Source organism: Salmo salar, chromosome ssa09 (genome assembly GCF_905237065.1).
Source record: "Salmo salar chromosome ssa09, Ssal_v3.1, whole genome shotgun sequence".
NCBI lineage: Eukaryota > Metazoa > Chordata > Actinopteri > Salmoniformes > Salmonidae > Salmo > Salmo salar.
This window is the reverse complement of record NC_059450.1, coordinates 77,180,684-77,203,830: the sequence shown is the minus strand read 5'-3', so window position 1 is coordinate 77,203,830 and position 23,147 is coordinate 77,180,684.

Below are 23,147 nucleotides of genomic sequence, written 5' to 3'. Positions count from 1 at the left end.
TTGCCATGACACCTGGCTCTGTCTGTCTGTCTGTTGGTGAGAAACTTTCCCACCCAGCTGATGCAGAACTTTCACTCCCAAAAAAGGCTTCCAGCCCTTGAAGAAATAAATCCTCAGTGAAATCTGTCTTTTTCCTCTCTGAGATGTGGTAATGTATGTTGAGAGGCAAAAGACTAGGACAAACTACATGACCAGAATTGAACAGAACAGTGTGATCTCTGAAATAACTACCCTCCCAGCCCTATACCCAGCCCCATACCCCTCCCAGCCCCAGTCTCTGGTCCCCAGCCCCATATCCAACCCCATACCCCACCCCAGTCTCTGTGCCCCAGCCCTATACCCAGCCCCATACACCTCCCAGCCCCAGGCTCTGGTCCCCAGCCCCATATCCAGCCCCATACCCTGCCCCAGTCTCTGTGCCCCAGCCCTATCCCCAGCCTCATACCCCCCCAGCCCCAGTCTCTGTCCCCAGCCCCATATCCAGCCCCATACCCCGCCCCAGTCTCTGTGCCCCAGCCCTATACCCAGCCCCAGCCCAATACCCAGTCCCATACCCCACCTCAGTCACTGTGCCTCAGACTAAGCCCCAGTCACTGTGCCCCAGCCCCAGGCTATGTGCCCCAGCCCCATACCCAGCCCTAAGCCACAGTATCTGTAAGAGTAAGGGTTGATCTGTCCGAGTAAGTCCCTGAAGATGTTTCTTCCTTTGCTTTCAGGGTGGATCCCCCAGGCCCTGAGGGTCATCCATTGGCCAGTCTCCCCCCCAAGGGTATGATTTGTATGAGGTAAGTAGCCTATCCTGGTCATTTCTGCCTCCCAGGGTGGACCTGCTGCGTCAGACAGACACAGGGACAGATGAGATGTGCGTCAGAGTGAAATGTGTCTCTCTCTACTTCAGCCTAAGGCAGCCAGCCATCAGTCTAGCCATCAGTCCATGTTGGGGCTGTGTTAATTGAAGTGGACGTGGTGGTGACCGTGCAGCAACAGTCTACACTGTGATATTAACTTATACTGACGTGGCTGATGGATGAAGAATTGTATGTGGCTGATGGATGAAGAACTGTCAGTTATTGATACTGCAAACTCCAGTGTAGATTTTAGCATGTAAATCTTGGTGGGTCAAACAAAAATATATATTTTTAGTTGCATGCCAGCAAAGCCACCACTAAGCAATACCTTAATTGCAGTATAACTGTGACAAACGATGCCCGCAAACTGTTAGGGCCTACATAAAGCTGTCCCAACAGCAGAGCTTTCTTTTCAGCACCATGGAGTGAATCCTTACCACTGCTACACCTGGCTATCAGCAGAGCCTTGTCTGTCAACCAAACAGTTAATTCAGCCTCATTTACTGCCTTTAAAAAAACAGACAATGAAAGCGCTTACAATATTAAATGATGTGCACCACGAACAGTAGGCTAAATTATTATGGGGAAAAGGACCAAATTATTAGGGTGAGGTACATGGGCTACCGACCGCTTACTACACAACATACACTTAGTATTACTTTCTTAGCTACAGTATACATATATCTCCTTGGCATATTACATGACGTCAGTGATCTTCAGGTTGGAGCTCTAGAAAGAGGCCTGAGTTCCTGACTTACGAGTTGGATGACCGTTCAAAAAGTATTTTCCCAGTCGGAGCAAATTTTTCCCAGTTGTCTTGAACTCACTTCAGTCTGAGATTTCCCAGTTCCGAGTTTCCAGTGGTTTGGACACGGCAGAAGTCATGCTGGATTTACAGTATTGCCAATGTTGAATGTTAATCATTTTAAGCCTGGAAAAGAGACCCTTAAACCAAGACTTGGACCACACACCTATTCAACTGAATAGCAGGCTACTAATTGCTTTGCAATGCTTGCAGTTAGCCACTGATTCCTTCCAAACCACTCATTGTTGAATATGCAATTTCCAACTTGTTGTGTAATATTTATGCCCATCGGCTGATGAGCACCGATACATTTTATCTATCATAATTTCTCTTCATTTGACAACGCTTGAAAAGGATTTGCCAGTAGAATGTCGACTTGATTCATGATGATGACTGCTAGCTTTCTAGCTAAGATTTTGAAAGTAACATGTTGACATGATCAGTCCATTCAAAGCTACGGTAGATATAACATTTACATTTACATTTACGTAATTTAGCAGACGCTCTTATCCAGAGCGACTTACAAATTGGTGCATTCACCTTATGATATCCAGTGGAACAACCACTTTACAATAGTACATCTATATATTTTATTTTTTTGGGGGGGGGGGTGGGGGGGGTTAGAAGGATTACTTTATCGTATCCCAGGTATTCCTTAAAGAGGTGGGGTTTCAGGTGTCTCCGAAAGGTGGTGATTGACTCCGCTGTCCTGGCGTCGTGAGGGAGCTTGTTCCACCATTGGGGTGCCAGAGCAGCGAGCAGAGGTAGGGGGGCCAGCAGGCCAGAGGTGGATGAACGCAGTGCCCTTGTTTGGGCGTAGGGACTGATCAGAGCCTGAAGGTACGGAGGTGCCGTTCCCCTCACAGCTCCGTAGGCAAGCACCATGGTCTTGTAGCAGATGCGAGCTTCAACTGGAAGCCAGTGGAGTGTGCGGAGGAGCGGGGTGACGTGAGAGAACTTGGGAAGGTTGAACACCAGACGCTGCGGCGTTCTGGATGAGTTGTAGGGGTTTAATGGCACAGGCAGGGAGCCTCGCCAACAGCGAGTTGCAGTAATCCAGACAGGAGATGACAAGTTCCTGGATTAGGACCTGCGCCGCTTCCTGTGTAAGGCAGGGACGTACTCTGCGAATGTTGTAGAGCATGAACCTATAGGATTGGGTCACCGCTTTGATGTTAGCGGAGAACGACAGGGTGTTGTCCAGGGTCATGCCGAGGCTCTTAGCACTCTGGGAGGAGGACACAATGGAGTTGTCAACCGTGATGGCGAAATCGTGGAACGGGCAGTCCTTCCCCGGGAGGAAGAGCAGCTCCGTCTTGCCGAGGTTCAGCTTGAGGTGGTGATCCGTCATCCACACTGATATGTCTGCAGACATGCAGAGATGCGATTTGCCACCTCGTTATCAGAAGGGGGAAAAGAGAAGATTAATTGTGTGTCGTCTGCGTAGCAATGATAGGAGAGACCATGTGAGGATATGACAGAGCCAAGTGACTTGGTGTATAGCGAGAATAGGAGAGGGCCTAGAAGTGAGCCCTGGGGGACACCAGTGGTGAGAGCACGTGGCGCAGAGACGGATTCTCGCCACGCCACCTGGTAGGAGCGACCTGTCAGGTAGGACGCAATCCAAGAGTGAGCCACGCCAGAGATGCCCAACTCGGAGAGGGTGGAGAGGAGGATCTGATGGTTCACAGTATCAAAGGCAGCAGATAGGTCTAGAAGGATGAGAGCAGAGGAGAGAGAGTTAGCTTTAGCAGTGCGGAGAGCCTCCGTGACACAGAGAAGAGCAGTCTCAGTTGAATGACCAGTCTTGAAACCTGACTGATTTGGATCAAGAAGGTAATTCTGAGAGAGATAGCAAGAGAGGACAGCATGCTCAAGAGTTTGGGAGAGAAAAGAAAGAAGGGATACTGGTCTGTAGTTGTTGACATCGGAGGGATCGAGTGTAGGTTTTTTGAGAAGGGGTGCAACTCTCGCTCTCTTGAAGACGGAAGGGATGTAGCCAGCGGTCAAGGATGAGTTGATGAGCGAGGTGAGGTAAGGGAGAAGGTCTCCGGAAATGGCCTGGAGAAGAGAGGAGGGGATAGGGTCAAGCGGGCAGGTTATTGGGCGGCCGGCCGTCACAAGTCGCAAGATTTCATCTGGAGAGAGAGGGGAGAAAGAGGTCAAAGCATAGGGTAGGGCAATGTGAGCAGGACCAGCGGTGTCGTTTGACTTAACTCTTACATCTAGACGTTCCGCTAGCGCAACACCTGCTCCAATATCCAATGATAGGCGTGGCGCGAATTACAAATTCCTCTAAAATACAAAAACTTCAATTTTTCAAACATATGACTATTTCACAGCATTTTAAAGACAAGACTCTCCTTTATCTAACCACACTGTCCGATTTCAAAAAGGCTTTACAGCGAAAGCAAAACATTAGATTATGTCAGCAGAGTACCCAGCCAGAAATAATCAGACACCCATTTTTCAAGCTAGCATATAATGTCACAAATAACAAAACCACAGCTAAATGCAGCACTAACCTTTGATGATCTTCATCAGATGACACACCTAGGACATTATGTTAAACAATACATGCATGTTTTGTTCAATCAAGTTCATATTTATATCAAAAACCAGCTTTTTACATTAGCATGTGACGTTCAGAACAAGCATACCCCCCGCAAACCTCCGGTGAATTTACTAAATTACTCACGATAAACGTTCACAAAAAACATAACAATTATTTTAAGAATTATAGATACAGAACTCCTTTGTGCAATCGAGGTGTCCGATTTTAAAATAGCTTTTCGGTGAAAGCACATTTTGCAATATTCTGAGTACATAGCCCAGCCATCACGGCTAGCTATTTAGACACCCACTAAGTTTAGCCCTGACCAAAGTCAGATTTACTATTAGAAAAGTTTGATTACCTTTGGTGTTCTTCGTCAGAATGCACTCCCAGGACTGCTACTTCAATAACAAATGTTGGTTTGGTTCAAAATAATCCATAGTTATATCCAAACAGCGGCGTTTTGTTCGTGCGTTCAAGACACTATCCGAAGTGTAAATAAGGGTCACGAGCATGGCGCATTTTGTGACAAAAAATGTCTAAATATTCCATTACCGTACTTCGAAGCATGTCAACCGCTGTTTAAAATCAATTTTTTATGCCATTTTTCTCATAAAAAAGCGATAATATTCCGACCGGGAATCTGCGTTTAGGTAAACAGACGAAAGAAAACAAAGCATGGGGTCGACGCGGGCACGCGCCTGAGTCTCACAGTACTGTAACCAGCCACTATCCAAACGCGCTACTTTTTTTCAGCCAGAGCCTGCAAAGCCACGATTCAGCTTTTTGCCGCCTTCTGAGAGCCCATGGGAGCCGTAGGAAGTGTCACGTAACAGCAGAGATCCTCTGTAATGGATAGAGATAATCAAGAAGGGCAAGAAATTGTCAGACAGGGCACTTCCTGCATGGAATCTTCTCAGGTTTTGGCCTGCCAAATGAGTTCTGTTATACTCACAGACACCATTCAAACAGTTTTAGAAACTTTGGAGTGTTTTCTATCCAAAGCTAATAATTATATGCATATTCTAGTTTCTGGGCAGGAGTAATAATCAGATTAAATCAGGTACGTTTTTTTATCCGGCTGTGAAAATACTGCCCCCTAGCCATAACAGGTTAACAAATGAGGATCGGATGTCGTCGACCTTTTTTTCAAAATGGTTGACGAAGTCATCCGCAGAGAGGGAGGAGGGGGGGGGAGGGGGAGGAGGATTCAGGAGGGAGGAGAAGGTGGCAAAGAGCTTCCTAGGGTTAGAGGCAGATGCTTGGAATTTAGAGTGGTAGAAAGTGGCTTTAGCATCAGAAACAGAGGAAGATGTGCCTTATAACGTGAGTTGACGTCATTTTATCTGTGGCCATTGACCTTGAGCCTTCTTGGATGGGCACTTCTAATGTAAATGTATGGCAGCACCCAAAGGGCTTATTTGCTCTCCCCGTAGATTTTGTGGTGAAGTGGTGTCCCCATGAGTGGCAGAATACTGTTTCAATCACTGCGCATCGAGAATATTACCAACCCCTACGTTCCGTATTTTCCACTGGCTGCCTCAACACCACAGAAAGCTGAGCCAGGCTGAAACACCTTCATTTTGGAGCTGCCTTACACAAGAAAGCAAAAAAGAGACCATGTTTGTATGCGGCTTTATTAACTCAATATGTTTTTACATTGTTTGCAAACTGAAATGCGACACGTATTAATGCCAAAATAACATGCAAAACAGGAACAAACAAAATCATTAGACCTCTTGACTTTTTCCACATTTTGTTAAGTTACAGCCTTATTCTAAAACGGATTAAATAAATAAAAAGCCTCAGCAATCTCTACACAATACCCCTTAATGACAAAGCGAAAACAGGTTTTTAGAAATGTCCGCAAATGTATTAACATTTTGGGGAAAATACCATTTAATTAAGTCTTCAGACCGTTTACTCAGTACTTTGTTGAAGCACCTGTGGCTGTGATTACAGCCTCGAGTCTTCTTGGGTATGATGCTACAAGCTTGGCACACCTGTATTTGGGGAGTTCCCCCCATTCATCTCTGCAGATCCTCTCAAGCTCTGTCAGGTTGGATGGGGAGCGATGCTGCAAAACTATTTTCAGGTCTCTCCAGAGATGTTAGATTGGGCTCAAGTCTCTGGCTGGGCCACTCAAGGACATTTAGAGACTTGTCCCGAAGCCACTCCTGCATTGTCTTGGATGTGTGCTTAGCGTCGTTGTCCTGTTGGAAGGTCAACCTTCGCTCCAGTCTGAGGTTCTGAGCACTCTGGAGCAGATTTTCATTAAGGATCTCTCTGTACTTTGACCCGTTCATCTTTCCCTCGATCCTGACTACTCTCCCATTCCCTGCTGCTGAAAACATCCCCACAGCATTATGCTGCCACCACCATGCTTCACTTTAGGGATGTTACCAGGTTTCCTCCAGACGTGACACTTGGCATTCAGGCCAAAGAGTTCAATCTTGGTTTAATCAGAACAGAGAATCTTGTTTCTCATGGTCTGAGAGTCTTTAGGTGCCTATTGGCAAACTCCAAGCGGGCTGTCATCTGCCTTTTACTGAGGAGTGGCTTCCGTCTGGCCTCTCTACCATAAAGGCCTGATTGGTGGAATGCTGCAGAGATGGTTTTCAGAGGTACTCTGGAGCTCTGTCAGAGTGACCATTGGGTTCTTGGTCACCTCCCTGATCAATGCCCTTCTGTCTCGGAGCTCTACGGACAATTCCTTTGACCTCATGGCTTAGTATTTTCTCTGTCATACACCGTCAATTGTGAGACCTTATATAGACAGGTGTGTGCCTTTACAACAGGTGGCCTCCAATCAAATTGTAGAAACATATCAAGGACGATCAATAGAAACAGGATGCACCTGAGCTCAATTTCGAGTCCCATAGTGAAGGGTCTGAATACTTATGTAAATAAGGTATTTCTGTTTTCTATTTTTAATACATTTGCAAACTTGTCTCAAAACCTGTTTTTACTTTGTCATTGTGGGGTATTGTGTATAGACTGATAAGGACTTTGTTTTTATTTAATCCATTTTAGAATACGGCTGTAACGTAACAAAATGTGGAAAGAGTCATGGGGTCTGAATACTTTCCAAAGTCACTGTGTATATGTTATTTTGCTTAACAGGTGGGGTTCTGCCCCACCTGCCCTGAATGATGAGTCGCCACTGGCCAACTTAAGTTCTGGCTCTGTAGTGGACAATGAGCTGGATGGTTCAATGCTGTAGGAGTACAAGATAGAGCTCTGTGTGAGACCACTGTATACTTCAGAAATCCACACAGTATTTCCAGTATTTGAATGTGAAATGTAAGGCTGAACAGACATCACCATCCGCTTTTTTTTATAAAAAAAATGATTTTACTTTTATTTAACTAGGCAAGTCAGTTAAGAACAAATTCTTATTTACAATGACGGCCTAGAAACAGTGAGAGGCAGAACGGCAGGTTTTTACCTTATCAGCTCTTTCACTCAACGTGGACTCAAACTAGCTCACAACAGGAAATGATTTCATGATCTGTACTAAAGCAAAGCAAGGGGGAAAAATAGTTTTCAAGGACAAATGCATTTCTTGATGTGAAGATCAGCAACATGACATGGGAAAACATTGTACAGAGTTAATGACCTGTGAAAGTATGGCCGCAATAGGTCCCCCTGCAGTAATTCACCCAGTCCAACATAATGCCTCACAGGCTAGCATCAGTCCCCTGATGACATTAGCATCCAGCATTTCCCAATTCTTACGTCAGATAGCACGTCGATTCGGCCTGCACTGATCTGTCTTATATATTGCAAAGGGTAATGGGATAGCTTGAAAGTATACTGAACAAAAATATTAACGAAACACGCAACAATTTTAATAATTTTACTGAGTTACGGTTCATTTAAGGAAATCAGTCAGTTAAATTCATTAGGCCCTAACCTATGGATTTCACATGACTTGGCAGGGGCACAGCCATTGTTCCAGACAATCAGAATTAGTTTTTCCCCAAAAAAGGGCTTTATTACAGACAGAAATACTTTCATCATCTGTCTGGGTGGCTGGTCTCAGATGATCCCGCAGGTGAAGAAGCCGGATGTGGAGGTCCTGGGCTGGCGTGTTTGCACGTGGTCTGCGGTTGTGACGCACATTTGTGCACAACATTTGAGCGAAATAAACTTTTTGAGCATATGGAACATTTCTGGGGTCTTTTATTTTAGCTCATGAAATGTGGGACCAACACTTTACATGTTGCGTTCATATTTTTGTTCAGTATAGTTCAGCTACAATGTAGTCTTTTGTCCAAGACACTTGGCTGTCCTCCATTGCCCTTTCCTTTGCTTTGCTCCACAGAAACACCACTTTGTATACAGTAGGTGCGCTCCTCCTGTGCTGAGAACAACAACTAAATGTGAGAGCTCCTGTATGGTCCATGGTTCAGCGAGGAGCTGGGGCTAACGCTCTCTGAAGGTTTACATATATTACACCTGGCTTTACAGGAAAATAGGGATGTGATGCAAAAACTTATTTGCTTCCTGACCACCAGATTTGACTTATTAACTTCTAAACACTCATTAACATCTTGGTCTCTCTTCCTAGTCTCTCCCAGTCCAATATGTCTAGTGTCTTAGCATGGCTACTGACTCACTTGGAGAGACTTACTGGACAGAGGTAGTACCCCACTGGGCAAAAACTGGTTGAATCAATGTTGTCTCCAAATAATTTGAACCCCAAAATTCAATGCGATAACGTTGAGTCAATGTGGATAACTGATTGGATTTGAAAAAAATTATGAACGTTAGGGAAATTTGTATTTCTTTCACCAAACGTTCTACCGAAATCCAAAGAAATGTTTTGGTTTATTTCACATTGATTTCACGTTAGTTGACAACTCAACCAAATGTAAATCAAAACTAGATGTTGAACTGACGTCTGTGCCCACTGGGACCTCTTTTACGATTATATACTATGTTCCATGAATGCTGTGCTCATCAGTATACAGTAGTCTTAGGCTGGCATTCAAATAAACCACAACGCACCCAGATCACACTGAACTTGACTTTCAAAGGCAATGTATATTTGAGCTGACATCCACAGCATGTATGCAGGTTGGCATTTATTGGAATGAGTCTTGTACTGGAGGCAGCTCAGCCACAAAGTCATAAAATCTGATTTTAAACCTTACCCTGACCGTAACTACACTGCTAACCCTAACCTTAAAATGAAGACAAAAAAACACATAATTATTTTAATTAATTTTTACGATGTAGGCAATTTTGGCTTTGCAGCTGGCTCATCTAGATGAAACCGTTCAATTCTGCCTCCAGGGCCAGACTTAAGACAATCAACCTGCAGCCTTTACTGCGAACGCGATTTTCACGATGGTCAAAGTAACTGCCTTTAAAAGTAGTGCATAGCGGTTTGTTTGAATCCTGGTCCTAGACAACTTAAGGTGACATTTTATATTTTCATAAATAATGGCTAAAGTTGGATAACTTTATTCAGGTAGTAGTAGTTTTGCAAAGTCCACAAAATAACTTCTGCAGTTTTTGTTATGCACTCCGTATGCTGCACCTTCGGTTCCAGGAATACATCATTAAAGTTCCTCCCTAATTGCCTATTCCCATTGCTTCATGTCAAAGCTGCATGCATTTAGTGCTAACCAAATGATTAATGTGGCCAGTTTATTGCTAACACCAAACTGTGCAATGTTTTAAAATAAATCTAGAACACCCCACGATAGGAATTAATCTCAGGTTAAATTCCACCACACTCTGCCTGCTACCTGGAGATTGTTGTGACAACACAGAGATGTTGGTCATCATTGTGTTGTTATCTTTCTATTATTTTTCTATTTTTCTCTCTGCATTGTTGGGAAGTAAGCATTTCACTGTTAGTATACACCTGTTGTTTATGAAGCATGCAACAAATACAATCTGATTTGATTAGCCCTGGGCTATAGAAAATCTACCCTTATTATCAAGGCCCTGGGCTATAGAAAATATAGCCTCATTATCAAGGCCCTGGGCTATAGAAAATATAGCCTCATTATCAAGGCCCTGGGATATAGAAAATATAGCCTCATTATCAAGGCCCTGGGATATAGAAAATATAGCCTCATTATCAAGGCCCTGGGCTATAGAAAATATAGCCTCATTATCAAGGCCCTGGGCTATAGAAAATATAGCCTCATTATCAAGGCCCTGGGCTATAGAAAATATAGCCTGAATATCTAGTGGAGAGGTGGCCAGTGGGGCGAAACATTCAAACACAGTGAATGGAATTCAAGTTATACATTGAAAACGTATTAGAAAATCATTAATCAATGTTGTTGAATAGCACATTTGGATTCATTTCAACCAAGCCCAGAGAGGACATGGAGGAGTGCAGTTAATGATTAGCATGCTAAACTGTAATGAAAAGCCAAAGAAATGCTTGTTTAGTGGCTGGCATTTAAACCGTCTCTTCCAATCCCATTAACACTGTTGCTATTTCAGTCTGTGTAAAGGTCTGAGACATGAGTGGGATGGAACAGCCCTGCCAAGTTCTCCCCAACCAACCGCCACTGCCATATTGTTCTCCGAGCAATCACATTATGTTTTTCTTTCTACCGCTCTGCAGGATGTCATGTACATTAATGAGAGCTCCTAGTCAGAATCACAGACAGTATTATGTCTGTCTTTTTCTGTTCTATTATAACAGAATGTTTCGTATTTTAGATGTGTGTGTGTGTGTTTCAAGTTTCAAGTTTCTTCTCAACAATGCAACAACAATAATAAATAATACAATTTAAGAATAGGAACTTAAAGTAAATGGCTCAATAGTATAGAATAAACATTTTAGCATAAGTATAATACAGGAAGGCAGACTTTACACATGTTTAAGAGAAAGGGGGGATTGGGGGGCAAGTGTTTAAATTGAGCAGTTTTAGCAATAGTAAATAAGTGTCTGGTAGCAGCAGCTGTGATGCACAGCATGTGTAGCATTAATGTGTGTGTGTGTGTGTGTGTGTGTGTGTGTGTGTGTGTGTGTGTGTGTGTGTGTGTGTGTGTGTGTGTGTGTGTGTGTGTGTGTGTGTGTGTGTGTGTGTGTGTGTGTGTGTGTGTGTGATATCAGTGTGGGTGTGTGAGTGAGTGTATGTGTGTTAAGGTCAGGAGAGTCAGTGCAGGTGGTCAGTCCAGTTCAAGTATTCAGCAGTCTGATGGCTTGTAGATAGAAACTGCCTCTGAGCCTGTTGGTATCAGACCTCATGCTCCAATACCAGACCTGTATATATATGTGTGTGTGTGTGTGTGTGTGTGTGTGTGTGTGTGTGTGTGTGTGTGTGTGTGTGTGTGTGTGTGTGTGTGTGTGTGTGTGTGTGTGTGTGTGTGTGTGTGTGTGTGTGTGTGTGTGTGTGTGTGTGTCTGAGATTGCCTAAATTTGTCAGAATTTCAATCCTATTTGAAAAACAAATAGTTCAACAACAATCATTCCTAAGAAGTCAGATTGTAGTCTAGAGCAGGACTTTGATGCTAGAGCAGGACTCTGATGTCATGCTGTCTCATCCTCTTGATAGACTCCCCTACAATCTTCTCTAAGTGTGGTCCTCTGACGAAGAGTGGTCTGAGAATCTCTCTCTGGTAAATGTCACATCTGAGTACCGGGCTGCCTGACAGAGCTCATCTCCTCTAGATGAAGCAGATGGATCCACACTCTCAAGCAGAAAAGCTGAGGAGGAATTGAGTCGGTGCTGGAGAGAGAGAGAAAGAGAGAGAATACTGGGGGACTTTGAGCGGTTCTGGACCGGTTCCGACTGACATTTTGGTGTGCAAAGCGCTCCGTGAATGTCGTAGGGTCCAGTATCTTATAATGCCAGAAAGCCCCATATGCCTGCTCTCTGCTACTACTCTCTCAGTGGAGCTGACTTGAAGTGTCCGGTTTCACACCTTACATTTACATAGGGAGTGACGTGCCACATTTTCTGGCCTATCCAGACAAAGAATCGATTTTCTCTTCCTTTGAGCGAGTGAGCGCAGCTTGGGATATGGCATCTAAAAGATGACAGTCAAGTCAGATCCAGCCATTGTGGTTTCTGTCGCTGTGATATTCTCAGCCGGATTTAGAGCTCTCAACATGAAAAAATACTAAATAATTTCATAGAATTGAAAGACCCCTTCGTGCTTAAATCTGAAGTTGCAACGAGTCTGCACACATTTGAATAGTGTCTCTGCGACGCTTAGTGAAATGTGAAATCTTATAGTAAGTAATTTATCATTTGATTGTTCCTATATTTAGAAAGCATTTCAGTCATTTCAAGCCATATTTCCCCACTTTTGTTGAATAGGAAAAAATCTTATACTGTATGATTTTTCATATTTTGATAATATTTGTACAATGTACTTGAGTTTGTGTCCTCAAAAGTGAGTACACTTCAGCAATTTATGACAATTTTTTATCAGAAAGGTGAGTTCCAGACCTTGCAACATTACAAGTTATTGTTTATGCCCATCTCATTAACAATATTTTGTTTAGGTATGTCTATTTAGGAGAAAATCGAAATGTTGCCCTATTATTCAAGAGGTTTTAATGTCCCTGGTTATGAGATTTCTACTGTCATGTTCCTGTCATATAGCCTGACGACTCTAAATTCTGACGACACTAAATTCACACTAAATTCCTCCGCTGCTCTGTCCTTTCCTATCTACTTTAGTCGGAGACTGCAGTCATTGAAGTTGTTTGTTGTGACGAAGGGGCAAAAGAGCGTTGTACAAAACAAAGTCATCATTGATTGGATCATCGCTAACCAATCAAAGTATTAAAGCCAATGACACATTTTCAAACCGCCGCTTTTCCCACCTGTGTTCTGGCTCTGGAACAATCTGATGGCCCCGAATGTGTTTGCATTCGTTGAATGGTCAGGGAGGTACTCAGATCCATACTAACATCCGTGGGCATTGCCAGATAAAGGAGTCTGGGTAGCCAGGAAACCTGTCATAATGAATAACCCAATAACCAATGGCTCTTCACAGTAGTGTAGATCTAGAATGTGGTTGACATTGACATTCACTAATGGACTGGCATCATACCAGGCTTTCTGGGGAGAGCAAGCATTTTCACCTTTCTCTTTTCACATTGACTAAACTACAACATGCAGACATTTGATGCTGACTGGCATGTACATATAGTAACCCTATATCAGTGACATTTGGCTGAATAAACTAGGTATGGAAATACCTTGTGGGCCCATATAATACTTTATGGTTTACATTTGGGCCAGGCAGTCAGCGGTAGAGGCTGTGGTATAATGGTAGTCCTGGTGTCACGTCCTGACCATATACTTAGGTATTTTTGTATTATATTTGGTCAGGACGTGGCAGAGTTACGTTTGGTTATGGTATAGTGGGGTTGTGAGTGTTGGTTTAGGTTCTAGGTTAGGTTTTCTATGTGTAGGTTGGGTGCTGGACTCTCAATTGAAGGCAGGTGTGTTGAGTTGCCTTTGATTGGGAGTCCTATATTAGTAGGGTGTGTTTGTCTGTGTGTTTGTGGGTAATTGTATTTTGCACTGTGTTTCGTTTCACCTGTGAAACTGTCACCTTGCTCCTTTGCGTGTTTATTTTGTTTTGTCGTTTCCATCTATAATAAATATGATGTGGAACAGTCAACCCGCTGCGTATTGGTCATCGAGTGATTTCGACATATCTTCCGATGAGGGAGAATACGAGAAACGTGACACCTGGTGGGGATGTGACCAGTACTCAGGGGCTGAGCTGGGCTCCCACCTATGTTGTGGTTGCTGTTTCCCCTGGAGAAAGGCGCTGTACCTAGTACGCTTCGGTGAAACTGGACATGCATTTGCAAGGGAGTTGAATATGGGAAAAGAAGTCACCCTGAAATAAATCAACACAGGCTGAATACATGACAGCACTGCATTCAAAATAAATCTTACCTAGATATCTGCTGACTTTAACCTAAAAAAAGGCTTGAAACAATTCAGAATATCTTAAAACAATAAAAAGTTATCTGGATGCATTTTCTTGGTAAGCTAAATCAACTCACAACAAGTTCATGCATTTTCTTGGTGAGCGGGATTAACTCAAAACAAGTCATTTTAACTTCATTATGTCAATACAATACAGCAAAATCTAGGTAACATTTACATTGTTTGCAGTGATTATTTGACTCATTTGTCTCTATGGTCCCTCATGGTGTCCAGAAAACTTGTGATTTCCCTTAAATGTAGCATTTACACTCTTTTGATAAATAAAGTATAATTCACTTGTTTTGATGTGTTTCAAAGTGCTGATGCCAGGCTCATAAAAATGGAAAGTGAGGGAGGAGGAATCAGGAAGGATTGATGAGGAAGCAACACTGCTCTGAGTCACCAATGTTCTCAATCATCTTTCTCGAAATGGAAAAGTTATAAATGTCACATTTCAAATTTATTATCCAACCACTTACACTGCACATATGGCATTTACAAAGAATTCAAGGGTAGAAAATAAGTTATCAAAATGTTTTATGAAAATGATAACTTCAGCAGTGCAACAAGAGAAACCAGATTTGAAAGACTACTATACTGTAACAATACATTCAATTGAATGGAACTCTCTTCTGCCAATACTCAGTCAACTGTCTCAGGTGCATATCAACTTCTGGTCCATGTCAAACTCCAATATTTTCCTCCTGCAGTTCATAGAAAATGATTGCCTCTAAGTACGAAAATATTTGTATAACTGGATAAACTAAAGAAAAGCAAAAGTGAGGCGTGTAATGTTTGTAACCCAATCCACTTGAAATGGTGGGGGTCAAAATTGCATGGAGGAGTTTAAAGAAAGTAATGGCAGAGTAAGAAAATGAGCCTTTGTACATTGAAGTTAATGGAAAGATGTGTTGGTCATTTAATGAGCAGCATCCACATTCCAAACAACGTTAAGGGCTGTTTCCTACATTAGGGCACGGAGCATTAGGATAAGTGTGGGTGGACAGAGTTGACAGGTAGATTATTGAATGAGTAACGGGGAAAATACATCTCTGGGCCTGATACAGTATGTCTGGGAGTCATGTATTCTGCTCTCTCTTCACGCCGAGGCACAGAGTGGTATCTATCATCAGAAGAAGACAAATTGGGTCGTTTTCAGACAACCTGATTCCTTATGCCTGAGCTGAAATCAATTGTCGGACACTGTTGACATAAGTAGCAGCCCGCAGTCCTTTAAAAACCCTTCTCCCACCGTCGTAGACACTTTGTCAAAACAACTAAATAGATCAATTCCTGTTTTAAGTAACTATTACTCCTTTCTCATTTTCTGCAAGGTTGCAGTGGGTCAATAGGATCCTGGGCTTAGGCCTGTTGTCTGGGCTGCAGGTGCTCAGGCCTGTTGCCTGGGCTGCAGGTGCTCAGGCCTGTTGTCTGGGCTGCAGGTGCTTAGGCCTGGAGTCTGGGCTGCAGGAGCTTAGGCCTGTTGTCTGGGCTGCAGGTGCTCAGGCCTGTTGCCTGGGCTGCAGGTGCTCAGGCCTGTTGCCTGGGCTGCAGGTGCTCAGGCCTGTTGCCTGGGCTGCAGGTGCTTAGGCCTGGAGTCTGGGCTGCAGGAGCTTAGGCCTGGTGTTTGGGCTGCAGGAGCTTGGGAGCTTGGGCCCGGTGTCTGAGCTGCCCTCCCTCCCTCCCTGCCTGCATGATGCCTCTCCCCCCCTGCAGTTTAAAGGTGGTAAGGCCTGATCACTCCTGCATGTCAGCCTGTTTACAGCTGGTCTGGAGAACCCCGCTCCGCACTAGAGACTCAACACAGTATAACAACAAATATAGTGATGCTGCTCCTTTACAAACATACAGTAGAATGCATACAGTGGAATAGAAAAACTCATTAAGAGGCTATGGCATAAAGGTCAATGCACTTCATTGATTGGACAATTGTTCAGATTTGCCATTAGTTCTTTTATTCATTTTTGGACTCAAAATATAGTGAAGTTTAATCATCCCCTAAGGCAACTTTGTAACCTTTGACGAAACCAGTTTTGGGTTAGTTATGCCATTAACTGTGTGGCAGTGAGCCGTAGTACAATTCAATATCCAACCCGGGCATATCTCCCTACAGGGATGGGAGGAATATACTATGGAGCTGGACATAGTTCATACAATGGGAACAGGTTAGACAAGAGTCATACATTAGCTTTACTGATAATTCTCCAATAAATAATGATGTGTAAATAGGAACCTGTTTAGCTCCAGGAACAGGAGTGGTAGAGGTCACATTAGTGATCTCATAGAGAATCTACTATGTAACACTACCACTTCCTGTTCAACAAGTGATATCATAGCGAATCCACTATGTAACACTACCACTTCCTGTTCAACAAGTGATATCATAGCGAATCCACTATGTAACACTACCACTTCCTGTTCAACAAGTGATCTCATAGCGAATCCACTATGTAACACTACCACTTCCTGTTCAACAAGTGATCTCATAGCAAATCCACTATGTAACACTACCACTTCCTGTTCAACAAGTGATCTCATAGCGAATCCACTATGTAACACTACCACGTCCTGTTCAACAAGTGATCTCATAGCGAATCCACTATGTAACACTACCACTTCCTGTTCAACAAGTGATCTCATAGCGAATACACTATGTAACTCTACCACTTCCTATCCAACAACAAAAGAAGCATCCTTTTCTTTTTCATATTTGTGAATGACTAGACTAGACATTATGAGGAATGTATTGACTTCTTCAGCTGTGTCCTTGTACATGCGTTTTGGTTAAAGGCACAATGCAGCCATTTTTATATCAATATCAAATCATTTCTGGGTAACAATTAAAACCTCTCTGGGACATCTGGGACGCTAGCGTCCCACCCGCGGTACACATTATCAACAGCCAGTGAAATAGCAGGGCGGCAAATTCAAAACAACAAAAATCTCATAATTCAAATTTCTCAAACATACAAGTATTATACACCATTTTAAAGATAAGATTCTCCTTAATCCAACCACAGTGTCCGATTTCAAAAAGGCTTTATGGCGGAAGCATAACATTAGATTATGTTAGGACAGCGCCTAAACAAGAAAAACCACACAGCCATTTTCCAAGCAAGGAGAGGCGTCACAAAAACCAGAACTACAGCTAAAATTAATCACTAACCTTTGATGATCTTCATCAGATGATACTCCCAGGACTCAATATAACACAATACATGTATGTTTTGTTCGATAAAGTTAATATTTATATCCATAAACCCCATTTTACATTGGTGCGTTATGTTCAGAAAATGTATTCCCTCCAAAACTCCTGGAGAATGAGCACATCAGTTTACAAGAATACTCATCATAAACGTTGATAAAATTTACAACAGTTATTGAAAGAATTATAGATACACTTCTCCTTAATGCAACAGCTGTGTCAGATTTTAAAATAGCTTTACACTGAAAGCACATTTTTCAATATTCTGAATACAGAGCTCAGCCATCAAAGCAAGCTATACAGTTACCTGCCAAGTTCTGGAGTCAACTAAACTCAGAATTAGTATTATAAATCTTCACTTACCTTTGCTGATCCTCGTCGGAAGGCACTCCCAGGACTCCCACTTCCACAAGAAATGTTCGTTTTGTTCGATAAACTCCATATTAATGTCCAAATACCTCAGTTTTGTTTGTTTTGTTCGCGCGTTCAGATCACCAGAGACGAAAAGTCGAATAGTTCCATTACCGTTCGTAGAAACATGTCAAACGATGTTTACAATCAATCCTTAGGGTCTTTGTAACATAACTCTTCGATAATATTCCAACCAGACAATAGCGTATTCATTACAGAGGAAAAAGAAGGAAGGGTGCGCCTGCGTGAGTGCGCAGTAAACAACTCGTTGGTCCCAGGCTTGAGTCAGCTCCTATTCTCTGCCCAGTAACAGTAAAAGCATAAAACAAGGTTCTAAAGACTGTTGACATCTAGTGGAAGCCTTAGGAAGTGCAAAATGACCCCACAGACACTGTAGTTTGAATAGGGATTAGATAGAAAAACTACAAGTCACTTTCTGGTTGGATTTTTTCTCAGGTTTTTGCCTGCCATATGAGTTCTGTTATACTCACAGACATCATTCAAACAGTTTTAGAAACTTCAGAGTGTTTTCCATCCAAATCTACTAATAATATGCATATCCTACCTTCTGGGCCCGAGTAGCAGGCAGTTTAATTTGGGCATGTTATTCATCTGAATTTCTGAATACTGCCCCCTGTCACCAATAAGTTTTAAGTACCCTACTGTAATAGGAAAACTACATTTTTCTCTGCACTGGGCCTTTAAATAAATGGAGAAAGAAAATCTCCATCCTCTCTTGCTCCTTTTTTTCTTTAACAATCTAAGACTGAGACTTCTTAGCACACTGCCAAAGTCCAGAAGTATCCATTCTCAAACATTCGAAGACTTTTCAATATTTACCAAGGTCATTAATAACAACTCCAGCAAGTATTTGTGCTGCATACATAGCTTCAATGGTGCACTCACTCTGCTTCATCGAAATGGAGTCAAATATAATTTATTGACACACAAAGGCACATAGCCCATTGGCCAGCTGGTATTGTCCTTCATTCAGGCATCCTCCAGGTTGTTCCAGGTGATGAATCAGTGTACTACAGTTATGTGACTTCACTAAATCAATTGTGTCTGACAGACAGAGGAGCAGTAAGAGAGCATTGATTTACTAGTGGTCTAACATTGTCCTATTATTATTATATAAAGTGTTCTCATGAACCCTCCTGTAACCCTGGTGTCTATTCACTACCTTTTCTTGTATGTTTTCTCTGTGGCAGCAATTTTATTTGATTTATTTAAAAGCACATGAAGTGCTCTGGTACTGTGAGTCTAGTGTATTGAAGTTGAGAGGGTGCAATTAGGATCCAGTGCATCTCCTGATTCTGTTGCGTCACATCGTTATTTATCACCACCCACGGCTGAACAATGACACTATGTTAACTGTTAGCCCTCCTGCAAGGTTAGTCATGCCATAAAGTTTCACTTCATTAATCTACAGTGCATTCGGAAAGTATTTTTCCACATTTTGTTAAGTTACAGATGTATTTTTTTTCCTCATCAATCTACACACAATACCCCATAATGACAAAGCAAAAAACGTTAAAAAACATTTTTTTTGCTAATGTATTACAAATAAATAACTAAAATATTACATTTGCATAAGTATTCAGACCTTTTGCTATGAGACTCGAAATTGAGCTAAGGTGCATCCTGTTTCCATTGCTCATCCTTAAGATGTTTCTACAACTTGATTGGAGTCCACCTGTGGTAAATTCAGTAACGCTACAATTGTCCTTACTGAGATGGGATTGCTTCTTCTCTTATTCATCATCCTAGATTTTATAATGCAGTGCACTCCGCTTGAACGCAGTTATAATAAGTAACCACTTAGAGTGAGCCAATCTCCCTGTGATCAATATAGGAAGACTGATCTGTAGTTGGGGTTGGAGACATTCAGTAACTATGCTCATACAATACAATGCATAGGTTTCATAATGAATGTTCTGCATGACAATTAGCAGAACTACCAGAGAATACAAGAGTTGTTTCTATTTTCGAATCAACAAACAAACGGAGCAAATGGAAAGGCCAGTCTTTCTCAAATCTCAGTCATTTCAGCAGTGGCGTGTATTGATGGTGCCAAGGGAAGCCATGAACAAAAAACACACAAAAACAAGATAAAATAATGTGTTTCAAAATTTTCCAAGAGGCTGAATGTGCACTACAAAAGTATGTGGACACCCCTTCAAATGAGTGGATTTGGCTATTTTAGCCACACCCATTGCTGACAGGTGTATAAAATCGAGCACACAGCCATGCAATCTTCATAGACAAACATTGGCAGTAGAATGGCCTTACTGAAGAACTCAGTGACTTTCAACGTTGCACCGTCATAGGATTCCACCTTTCCAACAAGTCAGTTAGTCAAATTTCTGCCCTGCTAAAGCTTCCCCGGTCAACTGTAGTGTTGCTATTGTAAAGTGGAAACGTCTAGGAGCAACAATGGCTCAGCCGCGAAGTGGTAAACCATATAAGCTCACAGAATGGCACCGCCGAGTGCTGCAGCCCACAAAAATCACCTGTCCTCGGGTGCAACACTCGCTACCGAGTTCCAAACTGCCTCTGGAAGCAACGTCAGCACAAGAACTGTTCGTCGGGAGCTTCATGAAATGGGTTTCCAGGGCTGAGCAGCTGCGCACAAGCCTATTATGACCATGCGCAATGCCAAGATTCAGCTGGAAGGCTGTAAAGTTCAATGCCATTGGACTCTGGAGCAGTTCTCTGTAATGATGAATCACGCTTCACCATCTGGCAGTCCAACGGACTAATCTGGGTTTAGAGGATACTAGGAGAACGCTACCTGCCCCAATGCATAGTGCCAACTGTAAATTTTGGTGGAGGATGAATAATGGTATGGGGCTGTTTTTCATGGTTCGGGCTAGGCCCCTCAGTTCCATTGAAGGGAAATCTTAATGCTACTGCATACAATGACAATGATTCTGTGCTTCCAACTTTGTGGAAACAGTTTGGGGAAGGCCCTTTACTGTTTTAGCATGACAATGCCCCCGTGCACAAAGCGAGATCCATACAGAAATGGTTTGTCGAGATTGGTGTGGAAAAGCTTGACGACTGGCCTTCAAAGAGCCCTGACCTCAACCCCATCAAACACCTTTGGGATGAATTGGAATGCCGAATGCGAGCCAGGCCTAATTGCCCAACATCAATGCCCGGCCTCACTAATGCTCTTGTGGCTGAATGGAAGCAAGTCCCCGCAGCAACGTCCCAACATCTAGTGGAAAACCTTCCCAGAAGAGTGGAGGCTGTTATAGCAGCAAAGGGGGGACCAACTCCATATTAATGCCAATGATATTGAAATGAGATGTTCGATGAGTAGGCGTCCACATACTTTTATTCATGTAGTGTATCTCACTGGAGAAAGTATCCGAGCAAGCAAAACTTCACTCCTCTGTCTCTGTATGTGTAGCCCATCTATCTGAGGCTGTCTGGTCAAAATGAGTGTGATATTGCCCGTAACATGAATGTTAGGGAAGCCAGCGAGCATTTGGCCTCCCTTGATTAAAGAAAAAAGTACAATAATATCCAATCAGCGTTGAGCTAAACTGAGCGAACTCAGCTTTGAATGGTCCTGGTGCACCAAAAAATATGTTAAGGGAAGCCAGTTTGGATTTAGCTTCACACCAATCACATCACATCGAGAGCAATACATCATTGACAGATACAACAATTCAAGTTGTATCTTGTTGTGTTGTTGTCCTCTGGTGGCTAGCTAGCGAGCTAAAATTAATACATTGTGCCCCTGGCCTGAGAGGATGGAAGTTCAGTACGTAGCTAGATGTAGAAGGCTAATGTTAACTAGCTAACTTTGCCCATGACATGAAGTTAGGCTAGTGAGCAAGCATTTTAGCCAAGTAGCCAAAAAATTTAGCCAAAAAATAAAAGCTTGTACTGTATGACAGAGTTATTTCGTCAACATGAGAGAGAGGAGGATGGCATTGGCGTTTCTCTACAAGTAGGGTGAGTCAACATGTATTTTCTACTTACGCATACACACACACACACACACACACACACACACACACACACACACACACACACACACACACACACACACACACACACACACACACACACACACACACACACACACAAACACACATAAATCAGAACCATGGACAGCCACATGATATTCAGCTTACGTTGATTGGACTAAATTGTTTTTGGTATCTTTTAGTTGTCCCGTATTAGACTTAGCTTAGGTGATTTGACGATGTTGAAATGATGAAGTTTAAATGGTGCTGGAATAGTGGAAGCAGCTCCTGTTTTCATTGCAACTTGGGTAACAGTCCAGTGTTCTAAATCAATAGTTGTTTAGTAGTCCGAAGATGTAGGAAACATTAACTTGCTTGATCGTGCAGTAGGTCATGTAACTGTTTGTTACATGCAATATGCTTTGTGGACTTTACTGGACAGATGTTGCTCTCCGGTTTTGTGATGAAACAAAGGTTTGGTTGAATTTATTCTGCCACTGTGTCTTCTTACTGTCTCGGCCTGAGGCCTATATATCACAGTGTCAAGGCATATGATCTAACAGGTTATAGAGCAAACAACACAATTATCACAACATATAGGTTGCAATATGGCTTTTTTTCTGGTTTGGCTTCCCCGGTGATTTTACTCACGCACCGCTACTGCATTTCAGTACAGAGAATCAGATTAAGGAGCTAACTATCCATCCTAGCTGGTGTCCATCATTGCATCGACTAGATGTGTCAGCAGAATGGGTTTTTAGAGAAGCTTACACGAGCACTGTGACTGTGGATATTGAGACAGGGCATTGTGTTCCACACAGAGTCAGTATACAGCAACAAAGGTGAAGGTGCATAAAAATGGCGTCCCACATTTACTTACCACAAATTCCTTGTTTGTTTAGTTTGCCGTATTGTATGTTGCTCTCCGTTACTCTTTTTTGAGAGTATACTGACCCCAATTCCAGCTCCAAGACAGTGGGAATTAAAAAAAATGAAACCGTAGATGGTGCTGATTTACTGGCACATTGGACCATGTTGCGTGGCGTAGTTAAAGAACTCTGTAGGTAGTGCTAAAAACAATGACCTCATATCTAAATTCATCCATCTGCCTGCACGTTCACCATGATCAACTCTGAAAAGACAACACAGCTTTTTTTGAGAATGATAAAAGGTTATTGTTATTTTTTTATAACTTACTGGAAGTATTTTTTCACAGGTATGACCTAGTGTATCTGATAGATGAAGGTACAGAAATCATAAGCTACAGTAATAATTACAGGTATAGGCCTAATCAGCGATATTGTATTTGGTTAAGTAATTCATGATAGGATTGTTAAGAATATTAACTGACATGCTGTAATTGTAAATATGACGACACAAGGTTTACTTCCCAGGGAGCCTCCACC